The sequence below is a fragment of the Myodes glareolus genome, chromosome 9 (assembly GCF_982192425.1).
Source record: "Myodes glareolus chromosome 9, mMyoGla1.1, whole genome shotgun sequence".
Lineage (NCBI taxonomy): Eukaryota > Metazoa > Chordata > Mammalia > Rodentia > Cricetidae > Myodes > Myodes glareolus.
The window spans coordinates 26,299,538-26,307,173 of NC_142034.1; the positions used below are offsets into that span (position 1 = coordinate 26,299,538).

General features: G+C 45.7%; 1 pseudogene; it reads left to right on the forward strand.

Moving 5' to 3' along the window:
* The first annotated feature begins 717 nt into the window (after positions 1 to 717).
* LOC125410873 (large ribosomal subunit protein eL8 pseudogene) lies at positions 718 to 1,604 on the forward strand (annotated as a pseudogene).
* The last annotated feature ends 6,032 nt before the right edge of the window (positions 1,605 to 7,636 follow it).

Consider the following 7,636-nt stretch of genomic DNA (forward strand, 5'->3'; position numbering starts at 1 on the left):
AGCTTGCAAGAATTGGTTCTTTCCTACCATAGTATGCCAGGCCTGGGCAGGAAACGTCTGTACTTGTGGCCAGACTTTCTTTAGACCTCCAGCTCCCAAATAATGATACGGAAACTTCTTATTAATTATGAAAGCTTGGCCTTTCCCCTAATCTCTTTCTCTCTCTCTCTCTCTCCCTCCCTCCTTCTCTCTCTCTCTCTCTTTCTCTCTCTCTCTCTCTTCCTCCCTCCCTCCCTCCCTCTCTCTCTCTCTCTGTCTCTTCTCTGTCTCTCTCTCTTTTGAGATGGGGTTTCTCTGGAGCTTTGGAGACTGTCCTAGAACACACTCTGTAAATTAGGTTGGCCTTGAACTCACAGAGATCCTCCTGTCTCTGCCTCCCAAGTGCTGGGATTAAAGGCTTGTACCACCACCCCCTGGCTCGAACTAGCTCTTATAACTTAAATTAACCTGTTTATGTTACATTCCGCCACATGGCTCATTACCTCTCCTCCATTTTGTATGTCTGATTTGCTCTGCCTCTTTTCTTTCCAGAGTTCCTATCTCTGCCTGGAAGTCCTGCCTTCCTCTCCTGCCTAGCTTTTGGCCATTTAGCTCCTTATTGAACCAATCAGAAGGCACATTGGCAGAGACAGTCTTCACAGTGTACAGAAAGGTTATCCTCCCATATTTATTCTCTGAGCATTTCACCAATGCAAAAGTTACTTGTTTTTGACATATTACCCACAATCCCCTTTTTCTTTCTCTCTCCTCCAGCCCGGCAAGATGCCCAAGGGAAAGAAGGCCAAGGGGAAGAAGGTGGCCCCGGCCCCTGCCGTCGTGAAGAAGCAGGAGGCTAAGAAGGTGGTGAATCCTTTGTTTGAGAAGAGGACTAAGAACTTTGGCATTGGGCAGGACATCCAGCCCAAGAGAGATCTCACACGCTTTGTCAAATGGCCCCGCTACATTAGGCTGCAGCGGGAGAGGGCCATCCTCTATAAGCGGCTCAAAGTTCCTCCTGCCGTTAACCAGTTCTCCCAGGCCCTGAACCGGCAAACGGCTACCCAGTTGCTTAAACTTGCCCACAAGTACAGGCCAGAGACAAAGCAGGAGAAGAAGTAAAGGCTGCTGGCCCGTGCTGAGAAGAAAGCAGCTGGCAAAGGGGATGTCCCAACTAAGAGACCACCTGTCCTTCAAGCAGGCATCAATACAGTCACCACTTTGGTAGAGAACAAGAATGCTCAGCTGGTGGTGATTGCCCACAATGTACACACCATTGAGCTGGTGGTCTTCCTGCCTGCCCTGTGTCGGAAGATGGGGTTCCCCTACTGCATCATCAAGGGAAAGGCCAGGCTGGGGCGGCTGGTCCATAGGAAGACGTACACAACTGTTGCCTTCACACAGGTTAACTCGGAAGACAAGGGTGCTCTGGCCAAGCTGGTGGAAGCTATTAGGACCAATTACAACGACAGATAGGATGAGATCCGCCGCCACTGGGGAGGCAACGTCCTGGGTCCTAAATCTGTGGCTTGAGTTGCCAAGCTGGAAAAGGCAAAGGCCAAAGAACTCGCCACTAAACTGGGTTAAATGTACTGCTGAGTTTTCTGTACATAAATATAATTACAAACCTTCAAAAAAAAAAAGGTACTTGTTTTTGAAGCATTACCTTGACTTTCTGTGAAGGAAGTTACTACCTGCAATGAGCTAAAAGATATCTCTGCCCTTCCAGAAGCTCTTAGCATCCTTCTACCCCAACCATTTCGCTCTTGATATTAAATAAATCAATAAACTCACTGTCTCATGTATTTCTTCAATGGGTTCGCTACACAGCAAGTTTCAGGCCAGTCCATCCTGAGATGCATAGTAAAATCCTGTCTCCAAAATAGAAAGGGAGAAGCCAGGCATGGTGGTGCACACTTTCAATCACAGCACTGGGAATCAAAGGCAGGCAGATCTCTGTAAACTCAAAGCCAGCCTGGTCTACATAGAGAGCTTCCAGTCAGCCAGAGCTACATAGTGAGACCATGTTTCAAAACAAACAAGTAAGCAAGCAAGCAAACAAACAAACAGAGGGGCTTTACCTGAAGTTTCTAGAGAGGGACTGGAGAGTGTATTTACATCATGAAAAAGGTCCCTGGCAGATAATAAGGACTCAGGGACCTCAGCTTCAGATCTTTATGCCCCAGATTCCTGCCCGGCTAGGCCTCAGACTGACAGAGTCTGTGTTCCTTGACTAACCACCACAGCTCCTGGAGAGCAGGCCTCTTCCCTGGTGGCTTCTGTTTCCCCTTAGGCCTGGAATGGCATTGGTTCCCACTCTGGCTGACTTCCCCTTTTCTAAGGATTTCTCTGAATTCCTGCCTGTAGTTTTGTAAATATGACTTTATTAAACTCTTCTCAGTCAGGTGGAGGTGGTGCATACCTTTAATTCCGGCACTCCAGAGAAAGAGGTAGAGGCAGATGAATCTCTGGGAGGTCAAGGCCAACTTCATTTAGAAAGCCAATTCCAGACCAGTCAGGGGTCACACAGTAAAACTGTCTCAATAAAATAAAATAAATTAAAAACCTCATCTCAAATTTTGTTCAAGTCTGCCATCCATTTCCCAACACACTCCTGACTAATGCCACATTCTGAAAAGCAGGCCCAGACGGCCTCTGGCTTCTGGTTAAGGAACTGGCCTCCAAGCACATTTCCAGTTTAGGGATGCTTGGGATTGAAATAAATAAGCATTTTCAGTTCAGTGTACTGGATCTTGTGTAATTCTTGTTTCTGGAATAGCAAAAAAATATATCAAAGAGACATTTGGCAGCTTTCCCCACATGCCTTAGCTTCCAGGCTACAGCCTGTCTGTCTGCATGTGCAAGTGTGGGTCACTAGGGCTGGCCTGGGGCTGTCACATTTTGACCAGTGGATACCAAATATTAAATGCTCAAGAGTTTTACAGAAACAGTTGTTTTTAGCAGACTTAAGATTGTGAAAAGTTAAAACTAATCAAATTGTATTTGAAAATAATTACTATGGGCTGGAGGCTGGCTCAGTTATTAAGAGAATCTGTTTCTCTTGAAGAGGACACAAGTTCAATTCCCAGCACTCATGGGGTGGCTCACAACTGTCTATAACTCTAGGGCCAGGGACTCCTATGTCAGGGGATCTGTAACCCTCTTCTGACCTCCTCAGGTACCAAGCACGTACATAGTGCACATACATACATGCGGGCAAGACACTCATACAAATAAAATTTTAAAAATCTAAGAAAGAAAGAAAGAAAGAAAGAAAGAAAGAAAGAAAGAAAGAAAGAAAGAAAGGGAGAAAGAAAAGAAGAAAGAAAGGAGGGAGGAAGGGAGAGAGGGAGGGTGGGAGGGAGGGGAAGAAGGAAGGAAGAAAGAAAGAACAAAGGAAAGAAAGAAAGAAAGAAAGAAAGAAAGAAAGAAAGAAAGAAAGAAAGAAAGAAAGAAAGAAAAATGCTACAGGACTGAATATGGCTCAGCAGTTAAAAGCACATATTCTAGAGGACCCAAATTTGATTCCCAGCACCCGTGTCAGGGGGCTCACAATCACCTGTAACTCTAGCTTCAGGAACTCTGAGTCCTTTTCAGGCCCCCTCACTGACGTACATGCCCCTACACAGTGACACATAATTAAAAATAAATACGACATATTGTTGCTTCCTAATCATTTTGTTAAATCTGACTGTTATCTTACCTTTGGAGGTTGCTTCTGTCTGTGATGTCTGTATAGGAAAAATGCTTGACTCTTGCTACTTCGTGTCTCCCTCTGATTGTTTTCAGTGAAGGAAGTCTGGGAATCGGACATGATAGGAGTATTTACACCAAGAAAATTGGCAAACACTGTGAGTCGGGGACGGGACTTTTATTCTGAAAAGCCACTGCACGTTTTTACAGTACCTTAGTCCCTATCTTTGGAGGGGGCTGGAGGGTTGGGTGAAAGGAAGGAATCCCTTTGAGAAGATCATGGCAGTCAAACTTGGATAGAAGAATGTCTGTCTGTCTGTATGAGTGCCTCTGTGTGTGTGTCTGTCTGTCTGTCTGTGTGCCTGTATGTGTATATGTCTGTCTTTCTGTGTAACTATGTGAGAGTCTGTTTGTGTGCCCATCTGTGTGCGTATGTGTGTATCTATGCGTGTGTCTGTCTGTATGAGTGCCTCTGTGTGTGTGTGTGTGTGTGTGTGTGTGTGTGTATCTGTAAACCTGCACATCTATGTCTGTGGGGTTGTGCAGAGGTTAACATCAACAGTCTTCCTTTATTGCTTTTCCACCTTTTTGTTTCAGTTCGGTTTGAAGCTCACCAACTCAGCTAGACTGACTGGCCCCCAACCTTCAAGGATCTATCTATCTCTATTTCCCCAGCACTGGGCGGGTTTACAGGTGCACACCACCACACCTGACATTTTTAGTTCATTTTTATTTATTATGGGAGATATATGTGTGCCTCAGCACCCATGTGGAGGTCAGAGGACACCTCATAGGAGCTGATTCTCTCCTTCCACCATGTGGGACCTGGGGACTGAACTCAGGTTGTCAGGCTTGGCAACAGGGGGATTTACCCACTGAACCGTCTTGTCAGCTCCACACCTCACGTTTTTATGTGAGTGTTGGGGATTGAACTGGGTCCTCAGACTCATGTAGCAAGCATTCTAGCATCTCCAAGCCCTGCAGTTGGATACTTTGGATACTACACATACACTCAGTTTCTACAAGAGTTAACTCACTCTTTGAATTAGGTGGGCTCCAGATATTGAATTAAAATCATCAGGCTTAGCAAAATGCCCCTTCAGCGAGCCATCTCATTGGTGCCCCCATGTGCTCAGTACCAGTTGAGAGACAGCAGAGTGGAATAGAGCTGGTACTTAGCTAGAGCGGATAAACAAAACAGGGAGGGTCTTCTCTGTTTCCTAGGGCAGGGCAGACTGAGCAGGCCTTTTGCATGTAGCGTGCAGTGATCACAGTAGCTAGATTCTGTACTGGGATTTTTTGTGTAATGGTTCTTAAAGCATCTTAACAATCATTACCATCATCCATCAAAATCAAAGAGAAATGCAGTAGAGACACCTCTAAAAGAGAGAAAACCAGAGCCAGGGAGGTCTGAGATCCTTCCCACCTCAAAAACTAAGACCCAGATGCAGTGATACAATACAGAATCTAGAGCTAGCCTTGACCGAATCCCCTCCTCCACCAGATACTAGAGATCTTGAGTAAATTACCCAAGCTTTCTACGTTTCTGCTTCTTTAGCTATGCAGAGTTGTGAGGAGAATAAATGTAAGAATGCATGTCCATCTCCAAATTATAGAGTTAGTGCTCTCCAAAACTGAGCTGAATAGACAGACCCAAGAGTGAGCGAGACCCAAGGACGGGACAGACCCAAGGGTGAGAGAGACCCAAGGATGGGACAGACCCAAGGGTGAGAGAGACCCAAGGGTGAGAGAGACCCAAGGACGGGACAGACCCCAGGGTGAGAGAGACCCAAGGGTGAGAGAGACCCAAGGATGGGATAGACCCAAGGATGGGACAGACTCAAGGACAGGACAGACCCAAGGATGTTGAAGCGGTATGAGAGGAAGAACTTAGGGAGGCGGTGGATTTCAAGACAGGGTTTTTCTGTATAGCCTTGGCTGTCCTGGAACTCCCCCTGTAGACCAGGCTGTCCTTTAACTCAGAGATCCTCCTGACTCTGCCTCCCAAGTGCTGGGATTAAAGGTGTTAATTAAAGGTAAACCACTACCCAGCAAAGATTTATTTTTTTGTGTGTTTGTTTGCATGTATGTCTGTGAATAACATGCATACCTGGAGGCCAGGAAAGAGCACCAGATCCCCTGGAACTGGAGTTACAGATGGTTGTGAGCTGCCATGTGGGTGCTAAGAATTGAACCCAGGTCAATTCTAAGAGCGCATCAAGCGGTCTTAACTACTGAGCCATCTCTCCTGCTACAGAACTGTTACAGAAAAACACAGCTTTAACAGGCACAGGGAGCACCGTTGTTCTTAAAATACCCACAGGTCAGTCTAAGAGCAGAGGGATTCATTGCTCTCCTTGCCATTCCTGACTTCTATTGGCACCTCACTCTTCCTCTCTTCCCTCTCCCGTTCTCCCCTCCTCCTCTCCTCTCTTTCTCTCCCCTCCCTTTTCCTCTTCCTCTCTCACACCAAGCAATATTTGCCCAGCTCTAAAGTGTTAGTGACGTTGTTCATACGATAAGCACATATCTACACATTTTCCTAAGCAAAATTCCCTTCCTAAGAGGAACTTTCCCCCTAAAATAGTTACCACTTCTTCAGACACACACAGTGATCTGCAAAGGGGTTTCTCATCCACTGTTTCCTTTGAATGTCAGAGCCACCCTGTGGCAAGGATTATAATTATAACCATTTTATGCTGGGGGATAACAAGGCCCAAGGAATTTCCCAAGATCCGAGCCTATAAGTGGCTGAGTGGATGAGTGGAACTTAAAGCTGGTACCAGTACCAAGCCCTACACCACATGGTTGTGTCTCTTCCTTCTCCAGAGTGGGTGCATTATCTAGTCTTCCTCTTCCCCTTCTTCTTCCTCCTCCTCTTCTTCTTCCCTCTTTTCCCCTACCTTCTTCTCTTCTTCCTGTTCTTCTTAATATTATTTCTCCTCTTCTTCCTCCTCCTCTTCTAGAAACTTCTCTGCCTATCAGTTAGCCACTCAGAGCCCTTAGCAGACTGAACTAGATGCTAGGAATTGGGAAAACCATAAAAGGGTCTATTATTATAGGAGTGGTAGTAAGCCATGAACAAGACTGGAAAAGCAGGAAACTGTCAAAGCAAAAGCTATGTTCCAGGAACCATATGCCAGGTAGCACCAATTATGCTATTTAATCTTCTCTAGATCTCTGTGAGAGTGTATCATTATCTCAGCTTCAAATAACATTGAAGTGCTCAAAGACCTGAAGAAATTTATACAAGTTCATACAAACCATAAGAGACAAAGATGAGAATCAAATCTGTGTCTCCCTGACTCTAAATTCTACTCCCATTTTTCTATTCCACATTGTCCCTCTGGATTTTGTATCTGTGTAGAGGTGTGTGTGTGTGTGTGTGTGTGTGTGTGTGTGTGTGTGTGTGTATGTGTCTGTGTGTCTGTGTGTCTGTGTGTGTGTGTGTGTGTGTGTGTGATTGCTTGGAATCAAACCCAATACCTTGTTCATACAAGGTATCTTAGGATTACTATTGCTGTGATGAAACGCTATGACCAAAGCAACTTGGGGAGGAAAAGGTTTATTTGGCTTACACTTCCAATTACTGTTCATCATCAAAGGAAATCAAACAGGGCAGGAACCTCTAGGCAGGAGCTGATGCGAGGCCATAGAGACTTGCTGCTTACTGGCTTGCTCGTCAGGGCTTGCTCAGCTTGTTTTCTTCTCTCTCTCTCTCTCTCTCTCTCTCTCTCTCTCTCTCTCTCTCTTTCTAATTTATTTGTTTTTTGAGACAGGGTCTCTCTGTGTAGCTCTGACTGTCCCAAAACTTTCTCTGTAGACCAGGCTGGCCTTGAACTCACAGAGATCTGCCTACCTCTGCCTCCCAAGTGCTGGGATTAAAAGTGTGCACCACCACTGCTTGGTTCTGCCTGGGTTCTTACAGAACTCAGAACCTCCAGCCCAAAGATGGCACCACCCACAG